Genomic DNA, 16,826 nt, shown 5'->3' with positions numbered 1-16,826 from the left:
CAAATAAAAAATGAAAACAACGACCAGCACTGAAAGCCATTTTTGTCTACAACTATGTCCGCAACACAAGTATAAATACTTTCCGACAAGCAGGCAGATCGGCTCAGCAATCAGCATGTCCTGCTGAGAACTTCATTCCATCAGCAGCCGGCAGCCATTAACCTTTAGCAGCGACAACAGCTATTAAGATTACTACATTCCCGCCATCACCTCAGCTGCTGCTGCCCCACTCATGGTACTGGACAGCAGCCTGTTGCATGAACAGCAACAGGTGTTACACCGTTTGGAGTAATGCCCCTTGAAGGTGACCGGTGTAAAAAGAGTACTAAATAAAGATGGTTGCCGAGTAAACACAACGACTGATGTTATGTTATATTTTATCCGTGGGCATCCTCACACATGAAACATGGTGATAGCAGTGGGATGTACTATAAAGAGAAGAAAAACAAAACGGTGGAAAGGTAGCAGAAAAAGAAAAAAAAAACAGATAAGTAACGTTCAATTTTTCAGTGTGAAAATTACGACGCCACGAAGTGCTGAGGAAAAAAGAAAATGTCGGAAGGAGACATGAGTGTAATAAACAGAGCGGTAGCTGGCATAAGACCACCACCACCCCTTTGTATGGAGCAGAATTTGACAGAGAATTGGAAGCTATTTAAGCTGAAATGGCATAATTATGCTATTATTAGGTATCTGACAACCCAGTCGATACAATATCAAACTGCACTTTTGCTTCACACGTTAGGGGATGATGCTTTGAAAGTGTACTACGGCTTTCTCTTTTCAACGCCCGAAGATGAAAGAACGCCTACGGAAATTATTCAGGCGTTTGATAAATATGCTATAGGGGAAACAAATGAAACTTACGAGCGTTATGTTTTTCACACGAGAAAGCAAGGACAAACGGAGACCATGGAATCTTTTATTACGGCACTTCAGACGTTAGTAAAAACGTGCAATTTTTGTGACAATTGCGTTTCCTCAGTACTCAGAGATCAAGTAGTGCTGGGAATACGTAACCCTCAGACACAAGCTGAGTTACTTAAGATAAGACAGCTGTATTTACAAAGATGTATAGACATTTGTAAGCTGTCTGAAAATGCTACGTTACAAAGCCAGTATCCTAAGGCCTGAGAGAGTGAACCGAGTGGAGTTCAGACACAAGAAAAAGCCAGGGGAAAAAACTGTGAGAGAATGCAAAGCGTGTACACTGCAACATGGACCGAACAAGGAAGTATGTCCTGCATTTGGCAAGACATGCTACAACTGTAATGGAAAAAATCATTTTTCTGCGAAATGTAGACTAACAAGGAAAAAGAAGGTGCAGACTGTCAAAACGCAACAATACGAGGATCAAGATGACAGTAGTAGTTTTTCAGACTATGGGCAGGTAGACAGTGTAACAATAAAATAAAAAAGTTAACGCTGTGAATCATGAGGTGATAAAAGCGGAAATGATGGTGAAAGGAAAGCCAATTATTTTGCAGCTTGACAGTGGAGCATCAGTAAACATACTGAATGAGAAGCATGTAATGGGGAAAACACTGGAGCCTTCAAATAAGACACTGGTCATGTGGAATGGAACAGAAGTAAAGCCATTGGGAGAGTGTCGAGTCAAAATTATAAACCCCAAAACTGGACAAAAATATACAGTTAAGTTTGTCATTGTAAAAGAGCATTTCCATCCTTTACTGGGAGCAAATGCAATTCAGAAGATGGCACTCATCACAACCAACCAGGACCAGTTCAAAATGATAGCCCAAATTTCCCAAGTGGATGAATCCAGCAGCCAGAACTCTGACAGCATTATAAACGTGTTCAGAGATGTATTTAAAGAGGAATTGGGTCAGTTACCTGAAGCGGTACATTTGGAGGTGGATACAGCAGTAACGCCAAATGTAGCTGCAGCACGAAGAGTGCCAGTCGCACTGAAAGACAAATTAAAAGTTGAATTGGAGAAACTGGTTAAAAAGAAAGTTATTGAACCAGTAAGTGAGCCAACTCTATGGGTAAATGCATTGGCATTGGTGATGAAGAAAAATGGAAATCTAAGGATTTGCATAGACCCAAGACCACTAAATAAAGCTTTGAAAAGGGAACATTTCCAACTACCTACATTGGATGATTTGCTGCCAGAACTGGCTGATAGCAAAGTATTTTCCACCCTGGATTTACGAGATGGATTTTGGCATTTGAAATTGGATGAAGTCGGCAGTCGTTTGACTACATTTACCACGCCATTTGGTCGGTTTCGGCGGAAGGTTTTACCGTTTGGGATTACTCCAGCTCCAGAGATATTTCAAAAGGCCCTCTTTAACAATGTATGGGATTTAGAGGGTGTGATCAACAAAGCAGATGATCTTCTGGTGATTGGGAAAGGTAAAACAATGGAGGAAGCAACAGCTGATCATGACAAAAACTGAGAAAACTGTTGCAGAGAGGCCGGGATCGTGGGATTCGATTGAATGCTGGGAAATTGAACCTACGACAAACATCTATATCTTTCCTAGGTCACACGATAACCAGTGATAGTTTACTTCCTGACCCTGGGAAGGTAAAAGCTATAAAAGAGATGCCATGCCCAACAGATGTTAAAGGCGTGCAAAGATTGGCTGGATTTGTAAACTACTTGGCAAAGTTTCTGCCACATATTTCCGACGTGATGACGTGATGGCCCTAATTCGGAATTTAGTGAAGGCAGATGTAACATGGACGTGGTCCCAAATTCATGAAAGAGCTTTTGAAAAAATTAAAAGGTTAGTAAGGGAGGCACCAGTATTGAGATACTATGAACCCAACAAACCTTTGGTCATTCAATGTGATGCAAGTGAGAAGGGTATGAGGGCTGCACTACTGCAGGAAGGTCAACCTTTAGCCTATATCAGCCGTGCGCTGACTGACACAGAAACCCGATATGCGCAAATTGAAAAAGAACTGCTAGCAGTAGTCTATGCTACCGAACGGTTTCATCAATATACGCTTGGTCGACAGGTAACGGTACTGACCGATCATAGGCCATTAGAAGCTATCATGAAAAAAGAGTTGGGAAAATGCCCCAAACGACTGCAAATTATGCTGATGCGATTACAGGCTTACGATGCTACCGTTATGTACCATCCAGGTAGGAATCACTATCAAGAGCATATATCCACTGTGATGAAAAGAGAGACCAACGAGAACAGAATAAGGCAGAGTGGAGTAACTGCTCAAGTGGGCTTTATTGAACTAAATCCTCACATGAGGAGTCCATGAGAGAAGCGTGCGTACCACGAGGAGACTCTCGAAAAAGGAGGAATCAGGTAAAGGGAGGAGGGCTGTACAGGAAGTAGGAAAAGGGAGATAATCAACGGATGTTGATGGGAGAGTTCTTCTGATTTCACCACATCCACGGAGTGAACAGCGAAGATATGGACAATGAAGATGATGTCAAGGAAGCTGAATACATTCCTGTAACAGAGAGGAGGCTGCTTGAACTGCGCTCAGCCACAAAAGAAGACCGAAGCATGCAGCAGTTGCAGCAAGTAATTGTGGAGGGATGGCCAGACGAAAAAATACATCTTGACCCAGAAGTGAGACCGTTTTTTGGTATACGAAATGAAATGACTGTACAAGATGGGTTCATTTTCAGGGGTAATCGTGTAGTGGTTCCAATTACCCAGCGGGCTATACTGAAGGAGAAGCTGCATTCTACACACCTAGGTATAGAAGGATGTTGCAGAAGGGCAAGAGAATGTTTGTATTGGCCAAACATGAACAGTGAGATCAGAGACTGTTTCAAAATGCCCCACATGCAGAAAATACGAAGTAGCCAATCTAGCCGAACCATTAATGGCCCATGAAGTTCCTGACAGACCCTGGGCGAAAGTGGGAGTGGACCTGTTTAAGTTTACAGATAGAGACTATCTTTGTACTGTGGATTACATGAGCAACTTCTTGGAAATTGATCATCTTCAAAATACAGAAGCTAAGACAGTAGTAACCAAACTGAAACATCATTTTGCACGACATGGAATACCAGATCAGGTGGTAACTGATAATGGGCCTCAGTTTAGCAGCCAGGAATTTTCCACCTTTGCTAAAAAGTGTTTTATACATACACCTGTCAGTCCATACAATAGCAAGGCGAATGGGAAAGTGGAATCTGCAGTAAAAATGGCAAAGAACCTTTTTCGGAAAGCGACGGAGGATAAGGCTGATCCATACCTAGCAAGGTTGGATCATAGGAATACACCATCTAAGGGTCTCTTATCACCAGCTCAGAAGCTGATGTGAAGGAGATCAAAAACGCTTCTCCCAACTAGAGAGGAGTTACTCAGATCAGAATTGGCAAAAAAACTCAAAAAGTGTGTCAAACGAGACAGCAGGAGACAAGAGCAGTTTTTTAATCACAAAGTGAAACCACTTCAACCGTTACACCCTGGAGATGTAGTACGGATGAAACCCCATATAAAGGGCCAGAAAGAGAGTGGAAGAAGGCAATAGTATGGGAGAGACTGGATGAGCGGTCATACAATGTAAAAGTGAATGGGGAGTTATATCGACGGAATAGGGTCGACTTGAAAAAAACTGCAGAAGCACCCCCACTTACATCGTTGATTCACCCGCCATGCGGAGTGCAGAGCGAAATAGTCAGGAATGAAGGTAACGGCATAGAAGAGAGAGATGACACAGGCCAACCTGGGTATGAAGGTGAATTGGCAGAGGGAGTTAACTCGACACCACCCCCAATGATATCAAGCCCCAAACAAACAAAAGCAAGCCTACGGACAACACGGTCGGGAAGAGTAGTGAGAGATCCTGTGAGATTCAGGGACTACGCGAAATAAAGTAGGGAAGGGCAGAATAATCCCTGTTAGGCAGGAGAGTAGTCTGCCCAATGAATGCCTAGGTCGCTTTTATATATATATTTTAATTCCATTCAGACGTTTTTTGTTGTTGTTTGTTTTCTCCTTTCTTTGTGAAAAGGGAAGATGCTGCATGAACAGCAACAGGTGTTACACCGTTTGGAGTAACGCCCCTTGGAGGTGACCGGTGTAAAAAGAGTACTAAATAATGATGGTTGCCGAGTAAACACAACGACTCGTTTTATGTTATATTTTATCCGTGGGCATCCTCACGCATGAAACAGGCAGTGCATGAGTCGTTGTTGGGCCTTCTGGCTCTTTTCCCTCTGTCTAAAACTTTCAAGATCGAGCCATCTGGGGTTTAATAAATCCGGGTGAGTCGGGACATTTGTCCTCAGACGTCGCTTCATTAACAGTTCACTAGGGCTAAACACACAGTCCATTAATGTTGTTCTGTGTGCAAGCAAAGAAAGATATGGGTCTTTTATCTTTTTTAGCATTCGTTTCATTGTTTTTACACAGGCATCTGCAGCTCCATTGCTTTGGAAGTAGCGAGGACTGTTTGTACCATGCTGAAATCCCCAGTCGTTTGCGACCTTGGCAAAGTCTTTTGAAGTGTATTGGCTTCCTGGGTCTGTTCTTAGGATGACAGATGCTCCATGTCTGGCAAAAAAAAGAAGCTCTTTATTATTGCACTGGAATCATTGATGTAAGCAGCGGTCTCTGCATATCGAGAGAAGTAGACGACAACTATGACATAGCTGCTGCCTTTCAACTCAAACAGATCAGAGGTTAGAGTGTGCCATGGTCTTGTCGGAAACTTAGTTGTCATTAGGGGTTGAAGCGGTTGGTGTCTTAGCTCGACGCATCTTGGGCAGTTTTCCACAGTCCTTTTGACTTGGTCAGACAGTCCTGGCCACCTGAAGCAAAATGTAGTAGGAAAAACAACAACAACAAAACATCAGGAACACAGATAGGAAATAGTCAGTATCGCCCACCTCTAGAAGAGAGGGATTTCTTGTCTGTAATAACCGTGGAGAAAGAAGAAGACAAAAAAAAAACAGAAAGAAAAAAATCGTTCTCGCAGACACGTGGTTCGTCACAAAGAACAATCCAATCGCCAGAACCACCTACACACAATCTGCAGGACGCTCGCTGACTGCTTTCCAGTGACCTGCCTTTATAATGACCGGGAATTATGTATTTGCATAATCGCGCGAGAGTAGACAGATTTTATGATAACTGCATGGGGTAAACGCTAATAAAACCCCATGGACGCCATCTTGGAACTTTCTCTTCCGCTCAGGCTGAAACACAACAGACCTATCCGAGGTAAGCTCTCTATTTCCCCTCATTTCGGTTATTGCTAATTCTGCTACACAACCATATGGATTGGCGAGCTCTTTGTCTGCACCTGGTAATTCCCTGATGACCGGAGTGGATTTTTGCGGTGATGGTCGGTCTCAGCAGTCATGCGATTATGATCCGTGTGCCATACATCAATGATCTGTTTTCATATGTGATGCTGCCACGGTAGGCCCAATAGGGTTTAATCGATGCTGGAACATGGTCCTTTGATGGCCAGCCGTTTTTTACATATTGTAATATGTAGTTGCTCATTTCATCAGTTTTAGTGGATTCCTCCGACTCTTTCATACGTTTTTCTGTGGCAGGTAAAGATTCCATCATGGTGTGGACGAATGCCGTTGCTAACACTTCTAGGCCCTTGTCTTGTTTGGTGGGTCCATTGCTGGATACCGCTCTCAGTGCATCAGCTGTATATAGTTCGTTACCAAGAACATAGCGAATTGTGTATCCATACCTCATTAAACGTATTTGAAACCTCTGTATCCTTGCTCGAAGTTCACTGAGGTCCTTGTTACCTAGTAGTGGCACCAGTGGTTTGTGATCTGTCTCCAGTGTGAAGTGTAGTCCAACAAGATAGTCTGTCCCAAACAAAGGCGTATTTCTGACTCAAATCTCTTAATGGTTTAGTTATGTCTGCTAGGTTTGGGATGAATTTTACTAATAGATTCTCTTGGAACCGGCATGTTTCCGTCATGTTCCTTGGTGTTCGGAATTTGAAGACACCAGTAAGCCTTTCCGGATCTGTCCAAGAAATTTTACTAATAACTTGGATATTTCACATTTCTCGGAATTGAGTGTAATGCCAGCAGCCTGAATTTTTTGTAGTGTGCTTTTCAGCCGAGTATCATGTTATTATTGATTTTTCCATATACTAACACATCATCTTGCATGCATATGACTCTGATTTCGGTCTCTAGTACTTGTGGCATACGCCTTTGGTAGATCTCACTCGCTGATGATATAAGTTACAATCAGGATTACGTTCTGGGGTTCGGGAAGGAGTGAGTCATTTGCTCGACAACAGCACGTTTCTGCCCTCTCCTTGTCCAATCGACCACACCTGGCCTCTCGCTACCAATGTCACTCTGCACAATCTGAGCGTTAGCAACACGAAATACTTTCCAAGAGAAGATGTTCACGACTCTTTTCTTTGTGTCTGCTCCAGGGAATTTTCCCCAGCTTTTATATCCTCCTATCTAGAAAAAAAGGAAGAGACAGGAAAAAAATTAGCTTCTCCCATCATGCCCTGCCTTCCCAAGATGCCCTTCGTGTATATAAATGAGCTAGCCATCCTTTCCTTCTTCTTTCCCAAAGAGGGATGCAGATACGCTCGGTACTCTTTTTTTTCTAACCATATGCCCCACAGTATTGCTCTGATTTCGGTCTCTAGTACTTGTGACATACGCTTTTGGTAGATCTCACTCGCTGATGATATACCAAACGGGACTCGGTTGAATTGGTATCGTCCAAATCGAGTTATGAAGGTCGTCAGTGAACGTGATTCTGATGAAAGTGGAATCTGCCAATATCCACTGTTGGCGTCCAATTTGTTCATGATTTTTACTTCCCCTAACTGGGGCAAAAGGTGGTCGACTGTGGGGAGCATGTGGAGTACACGTTTTACACACTTATTGAGCTTTGTGAGATCTACGCATATCCTAATTGTCCCGTTTGCTTTTGGTACTATCACCATGGAGAACACCATTCGGTGGGTATGTCAATCTTGCTTATGACCCCAGCTTTTCCATTCTCTGGACTTCTGCCTGTGTTTTCTCCATCAAGGGTAGTGATACGCGTCATGGTGTGGGTACAGAGTATGAACTCGCATCTGGATGTAACAATATGGTATATTCCTCCCCAAATGTGCTTGGGCCTGGGAATAGGTCTGGCATTTTTTTTTGTCGAATAGTCGTTTTTGGCTACTGATGGTATGCAAGTTTTGGTGGACAGTTACAAGCTTAAGTGCTTCGATGGCTGGCTTCCTAACAGCGGCTCCTCGAGATTAGGGATAATACATATCCGCTATTTTGTTGAAACTTCTTCATGCGAGATAGTAGCAGTGATCATTCCAGTCACTTTGAATGTAATACGTTTTGGACCATGAAGGATTTTGTGGGTATCCGAGAGATCTGATTAAGTCTCTCCTTAACTTGTAGATGTGTTCTGGAATCATCTGCCACGTCTGCCACAGAGTTCAGCTTGAATTTCAGTGAAATTACATTGATAATAATATCGGTTCGCCATGGTTTACTCATGTTAGTTTTAACTAAACAAAAAATATATGAATAAACACAATCGCCCAATTACGTTTACAAATTTATTATACACTGACAAACATTTAAACAACAATAAAACACAATACAATAGCGACGGTTCGATAAGACTCACCGACTGTTCGAAAGTTCTCAAAGCGCACATCGTGGTGGAACGAAGGTTCTCCTCTTCTTGAGAGGGAAAAGGCGACACGTCTGCCCGTGACCAAAGGGAAAAACCGACCAGCCTTAGAGCAGGGGCAGATTACTCATCTCCGGTGTCCTCTGATTTTTAGTCCCCTATGTAATCAGAGTTTTTTTTTCTGTCTGTTTCGATTTACTCAAAACCGCACACACCTCGTCTTCTCATGTATCGTTCTCTTCTTCCTCTTCTACTTCTTGCTCTTTTTCTTCTTTTTTCTTCTCAGTCGTCAGAAGCGTCGTCTTTGTCTTGACTACGTTTTTCCTTCTCCCTTCTTGCTCACCGTGACCCGTTTTTATGCTAAGCTGAACTCTCGTGTGTGCGAGAGAACACGAGATTTTGCGTGATTACTTGGCAATATTAACCGGCCGCCGCCATCTTGCCATTTTTCTTTGGACGTGCCCGCTTTGCAGAGTGCACACCTTGAGCGTTTGTCAGGTAAGCCCGTCTGTTCGCAATTTATTACACACTCCCCCCTGATCTCATTATCACAGAAAGAGCAGGGAGGCGGTGGCCTTTTTCTTCGAGTGCTTCTTCGGAGAGGGGGATTTGGGGTTTCATCATCGTCTGCGCTGTCTTCCGTGACACGAAGGTCAGCGAACCTAAAGCTGAGCATCGCAGTATCACTGTCCGGGTCTTCATCATCAGCAGGAGGGTCAGTACTTTGAAGGCTACCACTCTCAGTATCGCTGTGCGTTGAAGCCGTCATGAACCAGAATGATGGGTCGCTGGTCACGGATTCAATTTCACTATCTTCGTCAAGTGGCAGCTGCGTTTGGAATACTGATCTTAAGTCTTTAATATGACGAGGTACTCCATCAACTCGCACCGCCTGTGGGCTGATCACTTCGGTGACATGACCGGTTCCGTAGCGAGTCGTGCACTGGCCTCGGGTTTTTTTAACCCAGACGACATTTCCTTCTTTTATGTTCTTTTGTGGTGGCTCCGGTTTGGGTAGTGAGCTGCTCTCCAAACCTCTCACCCTGACACGGTATGTATGTAGCGCGTTGGCTGGCGCGGTGGAGGGTGAAACATCGTCCTTAGGGGTGACGTTGTACCAATAGACTGCTTCAGGTATCGTACACCCCTTCCGCGCTGCGATTGTCTTAACAGTTCTGTGATTGCGCTCAATAATCCCGTTTCCACTGGGAACATGGGCACACCGAAAACGCAGATGGACACTCCAGCCATCTGCAAACTGTTTAAACGGCTCACTAACAAAAGCGGGGCCATTGTCGGTGAGTATCTCAGAAGGAGGGCCACGCTCGAGGAACACACCTTCCAACTCATGGATAATGGCAGCCGCGTCCTGCCGGCGAAGGGGCCGCCACAATGAAAACCTAGATGGTCCACAGTCGATAAGCGTCAAAAAATGCCTCCTGTTGTAGTGCGTTATGTCCATAACAATCCTATCCCAATTACGCTTCACACTGAGTATTCCCTTCTTCCACCGGACAGGTGCTGGGTCGATCGAGCGGCAGGTGTTGCAGCTTCCCACAACAGATTTCACAGCCCTCCGAGACACAGAGGGGTCAACCAATCTGGCGAAGTAAAGCGTTCGGTTTACACCGGGGTGCCCGCTTTGGCAATGGACATCATTAATATGCTCCGGGCTGAGTCTATGTCCCACTGCAGCGCAATTTACAGGTGCTGACTCGTTCACTTCTTTTGGCAGGTCTAGCCAACGGCGTGGCACTCTGGTCAGACGATCCGCCTGATTCAAACAGGACTGCACTAGTGTCACATCTATGACCAAGTCGTATTCCTTAGTGGTTTCGGTTAGGGTAGCAAGCCGCCTCCGGATCAACATTTCGGCCGACGCCTTCGTTGTCAGACGTGCTTTTCCGTTCAAGGCATTGGTCATCCACCGATGCACACACGTGGAATCCGTGATGATGTGAAGGATTCTAGCCTGCCACTGAAGCGCTAGATTGACTCCTTTCAGTGTAGCATCGAGTTCAGCTAGGTTTATATGCTTGGCGTTATTCTCCGGCCGAAGCCAGCAGGCATCTTCTATTATCCTTCCGTCGACCGCCAGAGCAACGCCAAGGGCAAGTGAGCTGGCGTCTACCCAAACTGTAAATTCACTCCCATCAACGCACCAGCTCCCCCGTACAGGGTCATCATTGGTCACTCTGGCCACAAATTCCACCAGCATGCTTCGCAGGGCAGAATCATGCACCTCATCGTCCCATCCAGTTGACATAGAAGTTGCCCGTCGCTTTATGGCCGCTACAGCCACTCGGAGCCACCCACACACAGGGAAGTGACCCACCAATTTTCCGCAAATGGAAAACGTGCTCCGACGTGTGATGGTAGATGGGATTTCCGGGATTTCACCACTCCTTCCCCATTGAAGGCCATCTGCACTTCCGCTCACCTGCAGTCCGAGCACTTTCGCCCCGTCCTGTAGCCGCTCCGGCTCCTTGCACGACAATCCGAAGCGCTCGAAGTGTTCTTTGACCGCCTGGGCAGACAGGAGGCTCTCATTGAAAAAAATGTCGTCTATATATGACGATGTCGCATGTTGCACCGCTTCATCTTGACGCCGGATCGCCTGCATAATTGCTGTCATGATGTTAGGGGCTACATTCAGGCCGAATCCTAGCCTGGTCAAGCAATAGCGAGTTCCTTTGATCACCACCGTCTGGAACGGCCACAGCGATTTCTCAACACGTATTTGCAAGTACGCTCTTCGCAAGTCCAGTATGGCTGCTTCCGCACGCTGCCGCCGCCACTCCCATAGTTTATGAGCACAGACATCAGCCCCCGCAGTGTGTGGGTCAACGTATTCATTAAGTTCCCGGTAATCAAGAACAGGTCGAACTTTCTGCTTGTTCTCTTGTCTGACAGCCATCAGGGGAATTAGCCCCCGCGGGGGCCCGAGCTCATCCTCTGGGTATGGAACTAACCAGCCATTATCCAGCCACACTTGAAGTTCTGCCTCGTACTGCCCCCTAAGCCACGCAGGAGGGGGATACTCTGTAAGTCGATTCTGCAATGACACTGGTGGCTGGTCGCCTGCCCATTTCCAGGACGCTGCCCAAGTGTTTGTGCCCTTATCGTATTCTGCATGGAAGTCGGGCTCATCGAGAGTGATTGCTGCACACATTTGTTTGTTTGGTCGAGAGAAGCTCACATCACCGGCGCCGTTCACAGTAATTCCGCCTAGCTGTGTGATAGCGTCCATTCCAAGGAGAAGGTCATATCCGAGCAGCTCCCCATCGACCACTAACACCGTCACAGCAACCGGAGAGCCATTGCCAATGCTGATATGAACAACGCTGACCCCACAACACACCAATGAGCCTTGGCCGACAGTAAGTACAGGGATCCTTCGTTTCTTCCATGTGGCGCAATATTCCTTTCGAAGAAGGGTTTGGGTACAGCCGGTGTCAACCAGCGCTGAACGTTCACATCCATCAACTTGAACTGTTACTGCAGGCAGCGCTTTGTTCAATGCCGCGTTGGGGAGGGTGCTAGCGCTGTGGCGTCCTCCCCTTGCCCGTTTCCCGGACAATTCCGCGCTATGTGGCCTGGCTTATTGCATTGGTGACACCGTATTACTTGTCGTGCTCCATAATTAGGGGTGCGCCTTGTACCGCTTTTGCAGTCTCTGGAAAAGTGGTTGGGGCCACCACAGGTATAGCATCGTAGACCCTTCGTTGGCGAGTCCAGAGTGTCAACAGCTGCGGAGACTAGTTCTCGATCGTCTTTCAAGATGTTTCGTGCTCTCGCCAATAACTCCTCCAATCCAATCTCAGTGAGTCTTGACGATGCTCGCAGCAGTCGACTTGCCTCATCCGGAAGTCCCGACAAAAAGGCGCATGCCAATATGCGATCACTTGCACCGCCGAAGGGAGTGGCAAGCTTTTTCAAGTCGGCCATGTAGACATCCACTGTCTCCCCCGGCCCAAGTCGGCGTTCAGAAAACTGCCTCCAGGCGACAAAAGGGTCTGTACCAAATGCCCCGTATAGCGCTTGTGTAATCTGCTCCATGGTCGGATCCTCCACTATCTGCTGGTACTCGGCATAAGCCCCTTTAGTGAGTCTCAATGGGATAACCATAGCTGGGTCTTTAATCTTGCACAACCGGCAAACGCGCTCAGCCTTTTTCAGCCATTCGACCACCGAGGGACCAGTGGGGGAGCCATCGAATTCCGGAATTAATCTAATGTCAAATTTCTCCATACCAAAGCCAGAATAGCTTGTAATCAGAGTTTTTTTTCTGTCTGTTTCGATTTACTCAAAACCGCACACACCTCGTCTTCTCATGTATCGTTCTCTTCTTCCTCTTCTACTTCTTGCTCTTTTTCTTCTTTTTTCTTCTCAGTCGTCAGAAGCGTCGTCTTTGTCTTGACTACGTTTTTCCTTCTCCCTTCTTGCTCACCGTGACCCGTTTTTATGCTAAGCTGAACTCTCGTGTGTGCGAGAGAACACGAGATTTTGCGTGATTACTTGGCAATATTAACCGGCCGCCGCCATCTTGCCATTTTTCTTTGGACGTGCCCGCTTTGCAGAGTGCACACCTTGAGCGTTTGTCAGGTAAGCCCGTCTGTTCGCAATTTATTACACACCCTACAACACTTCCCCCCCCCCAAATACGGAGTACTTTTAATTGAATGTTGTGAGAGGATTGTTTTTTTTGTTTTTTTTATGTAGAGACAAAGTCTCTTAAATGGGCAGGCCATTTTACCTGTCTTCCCGAACGTGTTTTTTATAAGGGCGTTTTTCCAATGTCATTTCGACTGGCATCCTTTGTGAGAGATCTACTTCCAAATATGCATCCTCGAGTGTTGCGGGTTTCAACCTGTCAATTGAGATATTTAGTTCTTCGTCCTTAATGAGGACGCTGAAATTCTTCTTGTTTTTCTTGTTGACTTTAAAAGGTCCGCGGTACGGTGGTTTCAGGGTATGCGACCTAGCTGGATCGTGAACAAACACATGTGTGCATGTCTCTAGTGCCTTTGGCACATATGTGTTAGCGCACTTGTTTATTTCTGATGGAGAATATGCCATTTTGGCCATGGTTCTTGTCAGTCTATCAACAAATGATGCAGGGTTCCAAACTTTATTTGGTGTATCACAAAAATATTGTGCTGGCAGGGGGAGTGTGGTACCATACAGCGCTTCTGCTGCTGAGCAATACATATCCTTCTTCACTGCTGTGTGCAAACCCAGCAAAATTAGAGGAAGGTGTTCTAACCACTTTGTATTGCTGGTAAGCACTGCGCGTAAAGAGGCCTTTAGGCTGCGATGTAGACGTTCGACTGCTCCGTTTGCTTGTGGATGGTATGCTGTCGTGTGTATACTTCTGGTGCCCAAATGTCCTGAGAGTTTATGAAACAGTTCGGACTCGAACTGTCTACCTCTGTCAGTTGTCACATTTTCCAGGACACCGAATCTTGCTACCCATCCAGCGAGGAAAGTTCTGGCTGTTGTGTATGCTGTCATATCCGGCATTGGTAAGGCTTCAAACCACCTTGAAAATCTGTCGACACATGTCAAAAGATAGCATTGGCCTTCACATGTCGGAAATGGACCGGTGATGTAGAGGTGTATGTGCTTGAACCTCTCATCAGGTACTGGAAATGTGCCTAGTGGCACACGTGTATGTCGACCGACCTTGACTTTTTGACACTGCAAGCACTTCTTTGTCCATTCTCGCACATCTGCTTTCATCCTCGGCCAGACATACCTGTCTGTCATCAAACGTATCGACGCATTGGCCCCTGGGTGTGATAACCCGTGTACTGCGTTGAATATGTCTTTCCTTAAGGATGCTGGAACATATGGGTGCAGTTTGTTAGTGCTGATATCACACACTATTTTTCTAGGGCTGTTGGGGTGTGTCATTTTCACCAGCTGCAGTGATGTTCCATTATTCTGCAGAAGCTTCTGCAGGTGCTCGTCTTTTTCTTGCTCCATAGCTAAGATGTTGGCTTCGACGGAAGGTTCCAATGTGAAGAGTTTATTCCTCGTGACAGTGTATCTGCTGGTATATTGTCAGCTCCCTTCACGTGTCTGACATCCGACGTAAACTGTAGGATATAGTCCAACTGACGAACCTCTCGGGGAGAGTATTTGTCTGAGGAGGACTGCAGAGCGCCTAATAGAGGCTTGTGGTCAGTCACCAAGTAGAATGGCTGTCCCTCTAGAAGCTACCGATAATGTCTTATCGCAGAAAACGAGGCCAACAACTCTCTGGAAAATGTGCTATAGCGTGTTTCTGTGTCAGTCAATTTCCTGGAGAAGAAAGAAATAGGTCGCCAGTTCCCATTACATTTTTGCTGCAGGACCGCTCCAATTCCAGTTGCAGATGCATCTACTGCCAGGCAAAGTTCACTATCGGGTTGAATGTGGGACAGCTTTGCGGTGTCTTCTAATATGGCCTTTACTTTGTTGAATGCTGCTATTGCTTCCTCCGATAGTGTAATGTTGCAGTTCTTCACATTTGTCAGCATACCTGTCAATGGCAAAAGTACTTGGGCAACATGAGGGAGAAACCTACGATAGAAGTTAACTAATCCTAAAAATTGCCGCAACTGTCTCATTGTAGCAGGGATAGGTAAATCTCGGATGGACTTGACTGTCTCTGGGGATGGGGAAATTCCCTTCTCTGAAATATGATGCCCCAAAAATATAACCTCGGATTGACCAAAAGTACATTTCGATGGATTTAAAACAACACCATATTGGTTCAGGCGATCGAATACTTGGTGCACATGATCTATGTGTTCTTGCCTATTCCTGCTAGCAATGAGGACGTCATCTATGTATGCACACACAAATGGCAAGTCTCGCAGAACCTGGACTATAAAACGTTGGAACGTTTGAGCTGCGTTGCATAAACCAAATGGAACACGCAAAAATTCAAACATTCCAAACGGTGTGGTAATTGCCGTTTTGGGAATATGTTCGGACTGCACAGGGATCTGGTGGTATGCCCGAATAAGGTCTAATTTAGTAAAGACCCTATTATTCTGGGCCACTGCTGTTATATCTTGGATATGTGGTACTGGGTACCTATCCGGTTTCGTAGCGGCATTTAAAGCTCAGTAGTCCCCACATGCCCGCCATGCATTTGGACCCTTACTAACAAGATGAAGAGGCGAGGCCCATTCGCTATTTGAAGGACGAACTATGCCAAGATGCGTCATCTGCTGAAATTCTGCTTTCGCAGCCTTTATTTTTTCAGGTGTTAAACGTCTGGCTTTACAATGGACGCGTGGGCTTTTTGTCTCAATGTAATGAGTTACAGTCTGTGGTAACACTTCCTTGTGAAAGGAGGGGACCGATATTGAAGGATATCCCTTCAACAGACTCAGGAAGGCTTCGTCCTGGTCTGCATGTGCTACATGTGGACCTAATGGTGTGCCAATCCCCACCACCCCACATGCTGCAAGTTGTATGCTTGGATCTCGGAGACACTGGCCTGACATATCTACTACCAGGCCAAATGCTTGCAGAAAGTCAGTACCCAGTATAGCACTGCTTACGTCAGCCACTATAAAAACATGGATAAACGATCTGCGTAAACCCAAGTTAAGGTCCATGCACCTCTCCCCATAAGTCCGTATTATCGAACAGTTCACAGCTCGCAGTGTAAATTTACAGGGAGGAGACCATTTGTCCACTGATGTTGCCGGGATAAGGGAAACTTGTGCCCCACTGTCCACCAAAAACAAGATGCCTGTATTTTTATCTACAACATAAAGTAGGTGGCCAGAGCAGGATGCACCGACAGTTGATGCTGCTCTCGTCTGTCGGTTTAGGCTTTTCCCTGCCCCTTCTAGTTGCAAGGTGGAATACAAGAGTTGGCATTTTCGCCAAATCTCTTGTGCTTCCAACAAATAGCTTCTTGCTTGCGTTCCCAGGACTGGCTGCGATCTCCTTTGCTGCCATGTCCCTGCTTCTGTTTTAATGATACTGGCGATGTCTTCCGCCATTCTGTCCATACGGGCTTCCAACCGTTTTTGGCCCTCCATTAATTTTTCCAGAAGCTCGTCTCTTCCAGAGGTCTTCACGCTGGATACTGCAGACGATTGTGTGGATAATATGTCTGCAATGTGATCTGCTATGACGGCGAGTTGTTCCACCGGCGTGGACTCGTCCTGAGTAGCGATAGCCACCTTATACTCCGTCGGGATCCGTTGGAGG

This window comes from Euprymna scolopes, chromosome 33 (genome assembly GCF_053919585.1).
Source record: "Euprymna scolopes isolate OS-2025 chromosome 33, ASM5391958v1, whole genome shotgun sequence".
Classification (NCBI taxonomy): Eukaryota; Metazoa; Mollusca; class Cephalopoda; order Sepiida; family Sepiolidae; genus Euprymna; species Euprymna scolopes.
Note: the sequence above shows the minus strand (reverse complement) of the source record.